This window comes from Cicer arietinum, chromosome 7 (assembly GCF_000331145.2).
Source record: "Cicer arietinum cultivar CDC Frontier isolate Library 1 chromosome 7, Cicar.CDCFrontier_v2.0, whole genome shotgun sequence".
Classification (NCBI taxonomy): domain Eukaryota; kingdom Viridiplantae; phylum Streptophyta; class Magnoliopsida; order Fabales; family Fabaceae; genus Cicer; species Cicer arietinum.
The window spans coordinates 55,391,421-55,402,289 of NC_021166.2; the positions used below are offsets into that span (position 1 = coordinate 55,391,421).

The 10,869-nt window shown below is 26.9% G+C and overlaps 1 long non-coding RNA gene across 1 annotated transcript; it reads right to left on the reverse strand.

Annotated features, from left to right (window-relative positions):
* Nucleotides 1-5,010: 5,010 nt before the first annotated feature.
* Nucleotides 5,011-5,972, reverse strand: LOC140921060 (uncharacterized). Its single transcript, XR_012163932.1, has 2 exons — nt 5,747-5,972; nt 5,011-5,507 (listed from the first exon to the last, which is right to left on the reverse strand). It is a non-coding gene; the product is annotated as an uncharacterized lncRNA (long non-coding RNA).
* Nucleotides 5,973-10,869: the final 4,897 nt, after the last annotated feature.

Sequence of the window (10,869 nt, forward strand, 5' to 3'; positions counted from 1 at the left end):
TATATATATATATATATAACAATCAAACAATAAACTTAAAGTAAGAATGGAGATATAGTAGTGTGGTGGCGGCAGCGATTTCCAACAAAAGAAAAATAAGAAGTTCAGTAAAAAAAAAAAAGAAGAAAAAGAAAAAGCTAGATAGAAATAGTAGAGACGTGGGAGAGGAAGAGTGATGACGGAAGATTTCGTGTACAACCTGTGCAGTGAAATAGTTTTCTGATGAGATACAAAAATGAGTTTGATTTTTATGTTTTACTTTTCGGGATTTTTTCTTTCATGGTAAATGATATTTGTAGATGTATTGAAAAAAATAAAACATATTGGGTTTCTAAATTTTGTTAAGAACAATTTCTTTCTCCTAATCTTTTCTGTTTTTTTTTTCAGCTCATCCTCTTTAGTGATTTTCGTCCTCAATTTATAACTTTAAGTGATGAATCTAAGTGTCTATGAGATAAAATTGTGTTTTGGATTTTTCATTATTTTACACCCAAAATTAAGCAATCTCATATAACTAGGAAAAAATGTGGCTGATCTTTATGATTGAATATTCAAACGGTAAAAATAATAACCTTATTAAGTTAAAATAAATAAATAAATAAATAAATGAATAAATTAAGTGAGTGAGACTGCTGCATGAGAAAGGAAATATTGGAAGTGTTTTTAATTGCTTTGAAGGATGAGTGGTTGACATTGCTTGCTAGAATGAAAAAAAAAAAAATCAGTTATGAAAGTGTTTGACATTGCTTGTTGGAAACAAGAAACCAATTAAGAAAAATAGTAAAATGTCTTTTCTTTATTTTTTGTTTGTTTTTATTTTATTTCAATTTTTTTTTGGATAATGTAATGGGAATATTTATGTAATATGAGTTCAAAATTATGTCAGATTTGTAAAATAGTGATTTTTAGATTTAATAATAATAATTATATTTTAAAATCATTTTCAAATGGTAGGATAAAATTGGAGTACTACAAGACTTAAGAAGGTAGTTCCAAAGTCACCTCGATATAATAGAGTTGCAGAGAGAGTCGTACTATTAATGATATAATCATGATATTCAATTTCAATTATTGGCCTATCAAGTTTGGAATTGGTGACCATAATATTTGAGTACTTGAAGAGCTTTTTAGAACTTGTATCTCAATTTAAGAATAAGAGTCAAGTAGGTCGAATGACTTTCTTCTCCAAGAAAAGGAAGGATCAAAAATATTACAATTCAATTTAAGAATAAGAGTGAAGTAGATCGGATGATCTTTGTCTCCAATAAGAGGAAGGATCAAAATTGTTGCAACGTCTAGAAGGGTAGGGGTAATCATTTCCCAAGGGAACATAGGTATTGGTGCTAGTAGACCAATAGTTGAGGAAAACTAAAATGAAGCTCTATGTTGAGGGAAATCATGAGTTACTAACATAATCATGTCACACAAATCCCATTTCTTTCAATTATTTTCCTTGACAACTTTCAATCACTATAACCATTGCACGTAGTTATTGGTGGAATGAAGTCATGTTTTTAGTTCACTTGGCTTACCATTGTTGTTAAATCAAGAGAAAGAAATATGCAGTTGGAATTTTTATTATGAATCAAGTAGTTTGAGTGAGACATAAGGAGTTCTAAAGGCTTAATAGAAAACTTTTCAACAACTAGAAAGTAAAAATCTATGGATGGGTAGTCATGAATTAGTCGTTGACTACTTTTTGCCTTTATGTCTCAATAGTTACGCGGCGATGTTACAACTAATTAAATCACATCACACTATCTCAACTAGACAAATCGATTAATGTGACATAGGAAAACACTTGTTTACGGCTAAAAAAAAAATTAAATTGTTATCCAATAACCTTAAGCAGTCCAATTTAGAAGAGCCGATGTAAATAAGTTGTCGAAGTCATAATATGTATATATAGACCATTTATATAGATAAAACAAGAAGAAAAAATAATAATACAAATAGGTGATTCCATATAAATAGAAAATGATGTCAAATCCTCCATCTCTAATAGATAAGTAAAATGGAAGAGTGGAGTAGAGGAAAACAGATAATATATTTTTTATTAAACATTAATTTAAGGATTAGTCTTGTAAACAAGAAATTTGCAAGATTTAGTCACAAAAAAAAAAAAAATTAATATGTGAGATTTTTATTTTGTTGTAACAATTAAGATTAATGATTAGTATATTATTAATATCATATTAAAGGTGAGATCAAATTTATCATCTTTTTATTATTCAATTTTAGTTAATTATCTTGTTTCAACCACCAAATAAACCTTATATGGTTCGGGAACTTAATAGTAGTAGTTCAACAAATGCACACGTTGTATATCAAATGTCCACATTGTACGCTTGAAAACAACTTTAGCACTTATCTGAGTGCAAATTCGTATTGGTTGCACGATTCTACTTTCCAATTTCCTTATGGCGGCGCCAACTACTTCTTACACTACATCCAAGTTGTTATTTATGCCTATTGAATTGAATTTGGATGAGATCGATGGCTTTCAAATATGTTGGTGCCAATCATGGACTTACTTTAGAAAAGCATCACGGATTCTAGAAAAACAGAAATACCATCATCTACTAACACTAACTCTAACATTATATTGAATGAAATCGATGTATATAAATTAGTGGAAATTATTTGAATAAGTTTTTTATAATGAGATTATTTGAATAATTGAATTTCATTCAAAATAACATAGTTTATTTACATGTAATTTGTCTATAGAATGCATTTTGTATGTAAATTTGAGATTTGAATTTATTGCAGTCATAAAAAAGATAAATACCACTGTTATCGTTATTATAGTTAACAATTATATGATCGAAAACGTCACATAAAGATCAAACAATTTATAATATAAATTTGTGTAGAAAATGTGATTTGTTTGAAAATAAATTATTTTATCTGTAATTTATACATGATATGAGAGAGTAAAGTGTAATTTATAATCATTCAAAAAAAGTTATTTTTAATATTAGAAGACCACATGTTATTTCCTCAAGTATAAATTTCACATGAAAATATTATTTTTTATTTTTTTATATTTATGAGTTGTTTCATCTTCTTTCTGTATCTCTCGTAATAACTACAATAAACCTTAATAAAATTTGAGAATTTGATTGACATAATAAAAGTAATTAGTACATGAAAGAATCAGAAAAGTCCTAGTTTTGAACTTGCTTGCATATATGCTTTTCCATGCAATTGGATGGATTATTGAAAAGCAATATAAAAATTAGTGGCCAGTAAGAGGAATCACTACTTGGGTGGCCTTTCTTGGAAAATTAGCACGTTTATTTTGTATATTGGACTTTAGTAGTTTAAGTTAGGAGTGTTATCCAAAAAATTTAAACCTTTTAAACTTTTGTCTTACCTTACTTCTACATAAACTTTTTTATTTTTCAACATTTAAAAACATAAAGGATGGAAGATGAAATTGTTTACTTCTATTTTTAACACATCCATTCAAGTTCAATTGAATTAGTAGTCCGGTTGTGGGTTGTGTACATAACTTGCATTGAATATATTTTTCATGTAGCCACACATTCCATTAAAAGAAGAAACCACTATTCAAATTGTAGTATTTTTTTTAGTAGTTTATTTGTATCGGTATAGACTATATTAGGCCATATCAATCTCTAATATCATGTTTGAAGTTTAGCACATACCCAATTGAAGGAGTGTTTTGTAATCGAGTTTTAGTAGTCTAACTAGGAAATTCATGCTCCAAAAGGTGTAGAGATTTTGGACTTCAGCTTAGCTTGCTTCTATTTCAATTTTTCAACAATATTGAAAGTAGATTTAACACATGTACCTATAGTCAACTAATTCAAATTGAAAATACAGTATAATCTAGGGAAGGCAACATCTCACACTAGCCTAAGTGGCTACTTTGTGATGCTTCCATATCACACATATGACTTATAGATTTTAAGATATTTTTCGATGCATCAGATTAAGAAGTGTCTTAAAAATACTTAAAAAAATAAAAATAAAATATTTTAATAAAAATTTATTTTTTATAATTTTAGAATATTAAATACATAATTTTTTATTTTTTATTTAAATTTTTAACAAGTATTCTACAAGGATACTTGTCTTGATAGGGATTATATAAAAACACTTGTTAGTATTTTCCTTTTTTTATAACCATTTTTTAATAATGACATGTCAATTAAATATACTAGAAAATAAGTTCCCCAGATATCATCTCAATAATAATTCAACGCAGTTGTTGCTAGAAAAAATAATAATAAACTATATATAAAATAACTTATAAAAGACACTTATGTGTTCGTGCGTTTTATGAGTTTTTTGTATGGAGAAGTACGAGTTTTAAAATATTAGTAACAAACAAAAATTACATTTATAAGTCTACTTTTTAAATTTAAAAAAAAAATTAAATTTCTCTATATTCATTCAAAATTTTAAATTTTTTAAAAAAAAAAAAAATTCAGAAATTTTAAATTCATTCATATAACTTTTATTTAGAAAAACTGCATTTCGAAAATTTCACATTTATCTTAATTTTTTTTTTAAACTTTTTAAAAAATTACATTTTAAAAGTTTTTCATTTATCCAAAATTTTAAAATTTTTAAATATTTAAAATAATTGCATTTCGAAAATTTCACATTCATTAAAATTTTAAATTTTTAAATTTATTTAAAAATTGTACATTTTAAAAGTTTCTTATTCAACCAAAAGTTTGAATTTCTTTTAGATAAAAAAATGGTAATTTTATATATTTGAAGGTGAATAGTTAATATGAGGAGATGAATGATAAATTTCTCGAAATGGAAAAGTGAATACACATAAACATATATTCGGGAAAAATGGATCTGTGCTTCACGTATCCAAAGAAACTTTATTAATTTGATTCATGATTGCACAACTAGACTACAAATGCCAAAGTGAACAAGAATATATTGAAGCTTAATTACATTATATAACATCCACTAGTTAATTACTAATAAGTATTTTGTACTATTTAAAGCAAAAATATATAAAATAAAAAAACACTATTAGTAAATTTTATAAGGAATAATATTAACACCTTAAATTCAAGTTCTAATAACTTACACAAAAGTTTGAGTAAAAAAAAAATCTTACACAAAGTAGCTTATAGACCAAAGATCAACTCTTTGGGTGACACGGTGATTCATCCATTGAATGAATTTTAATAAGTTGACTCATCCTAGAAGCATCCTCTTCCTCACTCATGGAAATACACAAGTGAGAAATGAAGAGGGTGAACCAAATAGTGAGTGGGGTAAGAAAGAAAACGAGGCCAAAGGGTACCATCCAAAGGTTTCTATTTGTTGAGTGATATTTGTGAAGCCACCATCCAAGCAAAGAGCCTCCACCTATGCTTATCAACAAAGAGAAGACCAAAATCATCACAAATGGCTTTGTTATCTTTTGTCTTTCATTGAAGTCTCCATTCTCCACTTCTTTAGTTGGTTCCATCTAATTTTAGCCACAAAAAGAAAAAAAGGGTGCCCTGAAATTGGAAATAAAACAAAATATGTTTCTCATTTGCTTCAAAAAAAATAAAATCAAAAGAACAATAAACTTCAATCAAGGTCGAATCAATCAGAAATATCGAGTTTGAACTCTGATGATTGTAATAAATTTTTAATTAGACTTTAATTATCTTATAATCTATTTTTAGATTATCATAATTTTTTTCTCTAGGAATTAGAGGGTTAGAAAAAAATTAAAAACGAGAGTAAAACTTGCCTCTAAGAACTATAGAAGAAAAAGTGTGGTGTATGATAAAGAAGATGAAGAATATGATATATGTTACATAAGAGATAAAAATAAGTGCTACGGCGGCAAGAAGCACATGATACGGGATTTTGTTTCTACAAGTTATATATATATACAAGTTTGTTTCTATATATTTTTTTCTTCTGAAATACTACAAGTTTGTTTCTATTGAGGAATACTTATCTGGGTCAGGGGTACTTTAACTTTTGATCAAAGTTGTCAATATTTATTGAAGACTATAAAAATTAGGCACAATTGTATACGTCTAAAGTGTTGACACTATTTCATGAGGTGTGTAGTTAACTGGGGTAGAAAGAAATTGACATTTAATATTAGTTAATGCAATTGATTTTTAATTTGGACAACTAGTTTGTTTGTTAGGATATCGCCGTGGACAGAGGTAGTTCACCATTTCAATTTCGACCCCATTGAAAATCCTCATTGAAGATTTTTCTTGTTCTTTTTTCAAAATAAATTTTCATCCCATCTCATTTATGATCTAAATTTTTTTTATTTAAATTTTTTTGATTTACCTTATTTTAGACGTCTAAGGCCCAATAGGGCCCACATCCAAAGATATTATATGTATCAAGAAAATGGATATACTCTCAATCCACCTTCTACATTAATATTGATTACATGTTTGGCTAGGAAATGAGCTACACTATTGCCCATTCGACTATTGTATCCAAAATTTAATTCTATGAAGTCTAACTCTAGTTTCGAGATTTCTTTTAGAAAATGTTGAATATACTAATGGAAAATTTTCTTCTTTTGTTGATAGAGATAATAGGTTGAATTTGTCTTAATTTGAAATAACAATAGTAAACATACCAAATGTTGTAAATAATGGTAGCTATAATTTCAATAGTTGTATCTAATCAATGTGTAAAAGTTTGTTCCATCTAAGTCTTAAACTCCTTGGTAATCTCATTGAATTTTTTTATCTTAAAGAAAATTTGAATAAGATTAATATGACTCAGTAACAATCCTTAAAGATATGATCAATATTTTCCAACTTTTTTGTTGCACCCAGGGCATAGAGGAGAGCAAGTGATTGCTATGTTGATGAGATTGTCCATTGTAGAAAAATAATTTTTATAGACTCTTCAAATCAAAAGAGTATATTTGGATAGTCTTGCCTTAAGGAAATGGAAATTTGATAGTACTTAGCCTTTAAAACGACACTTAGAAAAGAGTTAGGATTAATTAGACACCACCATTTTTTTGCCAATTAAGCTTAATTAAAAGCTTTAAAATGTCTAAAACCAAGTCCTCTTTCTGATATCTTGATACAAACATTTTGCCATTTATTCCAATGTATTTTCTTGAGCCTTTGTAAGCTAAAAAATACTTCGGCACATAGAATAAACAAATAGGAGAACAAATGGTCTCCTTGTCTTATACCCCTCTGAGCATTAAAATAAGAGAAATCATGATATTAGATATGTGTAACTAAATCTTCAATTAATATAATTAAGGATTTTCAAAACCAAAGTCACTTGGTTAGTTATTGTTCCAAAGGATCTGCATTACTATATTTAATAATCTATTTTATAATCGATTTTATTTATAAAAAAATGAATTTTTACTATTATTAACAAACACAAAACAACTTTTTCTTTTCCTAAAAGTCTCTATAAAATAATCTTTAAATTATTGAATACCCAATTTTTTTTTAATCTGTAACAAACTGTCCTATAAAAGAAATATAATTTTTGTGTGATTTTTTTCTTTCAATTTTGCCCTTGAATAAAACTAATTTATTTACAGTTTTAACCTTTGTATATTTAATTAAATAACTATATTTTTCAAAATATCCATCTCTATATATATATATAAAAAAGCCATGTTTTGGTATAATATTTTTCCCATTCAATTTTATTTTTCATTTAAAGTATTTTATTTACTAATATATCATCCCATATTAATTAAATAATTGAATTTTTTAAACAAACATGTATATTTTATAATTTTTGTTTCTTTTTTTTTTAAGAAAAGGGGCAAGTTGTTAGCATACTAGTAATATATTTTATATATATAAAAAGCAATAAGCTTTTTTAGTTTGACCTATATTTTACTCTCTAGTTTACCCTTTAAAGTTTTTTTAATAATTTTTTGGTTTAATTAATTGCAGCTTTGGTCCTCCTATTTTAACTGAATCGCGAAAGTAGTCCCTCATTTTATTTCTCCCCAATTTTAGTTCTCCAAACAGAATTTTGGTTCAAAATTTAATGAAATTTCATTTTTTAAAGTTGTACTACGTCATTTATGATCATATATTTCAGGTACAATTGTTGCAAATGAGATCTTAAAACATGGTGTGATTTAAATAAATACAAAAAAAAAATAAAATTTCATGAAGTTTTAGACTAAAATTCTGCTTGGAGGACCAAAACTAGGGAGAAACAAAATAGAGTAACTACTTTCGCGATTCAGCTAAAATAAAGAGACCAAAATTATAATTAAGCCTAATTCTTTGGGTAAATTATATCCTAAGCCAAACAATAACCGAAAGATCTTACGGTTTGTAGATGTGATCGTAGACCGCATATAAGTGGCTAACCGCATGTTACTTTTCTTTTCCTTTTATTCTTCTTCTATACCGCTATCGTTTTTTTATTCCATTTTCACACTTTATTTTATTTTAGTTTTTAGTTGATTTATCGATTTTATTTAAATTCAAAATAAAAATTAAACAAAAATGACTGTTTATAATGATGGACCATAGTTTACGAAAATTAATAGTATATTAACAATACTGTGAACGTAATTATTGTCAGAGATATTAGTTTAAAATAATGTGCTAGCTTACTTATTGTTACAGTTCTTCTTAATTATAGATAATATTGATTATAAGCTATTAAGAAATATTTGAGTAAAAAAAATAATAATTTATTTAATTTATATAAATTAAATACATTAACTTTAATTTATTTAAACGTCTTTTATAAAAATATATATATAAATAAATGGAGGTAGTATTAATTAAGCTTAATTGCAGTTTTGGTCCTCATATTTTAGTTGAATCGCGAAAGTAGTTCATGATTTTATTCTCTCCAGTTTTGGTCCCCAAACAAAATTTTGATTCAAAATTTGATAAAATACTATTTTTTTGCGTTTATTTAAGTCACATCATACCTCAATATCTCGTGGTGCAACAATTGTACATGAAATCTATGATCATAAATGATATAGTGCGACTTTAAAAAATGACATTTTATCAAATTTTAGATTAAAATTGTGTTTAGAGACCAAAACAGGGAACAAATAAAATGGATGGACTATTTTCGTTATTCAACTAAAATAGAGAGACCAAAATTGTAATTAAATCTATTAATTATTGTCTCAATCACGAGCTTTTCGCGCAGCTAGCAACTAAAAGGAAAAGTGTCAAGATAGGGTTTGAAGTTTGAACTATATCTTCCCGCAAATATTCATGGCAATATCGTTTGAACTTTGAAAGATTCCGACAATGCATAGAGTTGAGAACGAAACGCAAATGTGCAGTAAAGACCAGTGTCATGACTTCTATTTATGATGAACATGTTTGTGTGTCGGTAAGCACGTATGTGTATGTCATCATTTGTATAAATAATACCAATGTTTCTGTAGGAAAAACATTATTTTTATAAAAAAATTGAATAAATTTTATTTTTAATTAAATACTCTCAAAATTAAATAAAGCAAATTAACATTTTTATTATTTAAAAAATATAAATAACTATTCACAGTAAAAAATATTATTTTTTACTAATAAATAAAATTAACATAAATTTAATAAAATTAAAAATTTTTAACAGAATAAACGACACCTTATTTTTTTCATTTGATATTACTAATTCAATAAATAATATAGAATTTTATTTTTAATTTTTATTAGCATAATTCAATGGACGCTATAAGTTGAATATGAATTTATTGTTGTTACTGCATCACATGATTTTGCGTTGTAAGTAATTTGGACCATCAATTTGAGATTAGACACTTCAAATTATCACTACAAAAAAAAAATATTTTTTTTCAAGGAACAAAAGTCATTAGAAATTACATTTGATCGAAAAAATACCTATAAAAAATAATTAAAAAAATTGTCCTCGCAAATAATTTCTGAGGACTAAGTTCCTAGAACACTTCACGTCCTTTCTATTAGAAGATTAAACTTCTTGTAGAGTTTTTTCTGAGGAACTAGTTCATAGGAAAATCATATCTTTTTTATTAGTGATGTGACTTTTTTAAAATACACTTTTTGAGAAATTGTTCTTATTTAATGTTTGACGAAATAAAATTTAAAGTCAACATTTACTCATTTTTGAATTGGCTTCAAGTTTAAAGGTGAATTTTCACAAGAGTCATATGATTGGGGTAAACGTTAATGAGTATTGGCTTGTGGAGGGAGCCATGTTAATGAATTGTAAAGTGGAGAATGTATTGTTTAAATATCTTGAGTTACCTATTAGTGACAATCCGAAGAAACTATTGTTTTAGAATTTCTATGATTGAGAAAATTCGAAGAAGAATGCCTAGTTGGAGGAATCACAACTTATCTATGGGTGACCACCTTTTTCTTCTTCAAGTTGTTTTGTTTGCATTGTCAGTGTATTTTCTTTCTTTTTTCAAGGCTCTGACAGGTACTATATCTAAAATTGAATCACTTTTTAAATCTTTTTTATGGGTAATAAGGAGGCCCGTAAGATTCATTGGGTCAACTGAGATATGATTTGTTATGAGTGTGAGCAAGGTGAGTTTCGTGTGTGTAATTTGCATGTGTTCAATGTGGCTCTTTTGAGTAAATGGTGGTGGAGATTTAAAACAAACACAAGTGGATTATGGTTTAAGGTCATTTCTTTTAAGTATGGTTATTGTAATAGAGTGGTGGAGGCACTTCTCGTGATTCGTGATGGTGGAAGGATATTAAGAGCTTAGAGGTAGGAGGTGTAAGAGTAGGAGAGCTCTGGTTTTCTGGCGATTTAACCAAAAAAGTAGTTAATGAGTGGATACTTTTTTTTGGGTGGATCATTGGTTGGATGACAAACCTTTATCTAGCAAGTTTAGGCGCTGGTTTAGGGTGGTGGGTGATATATATATATATA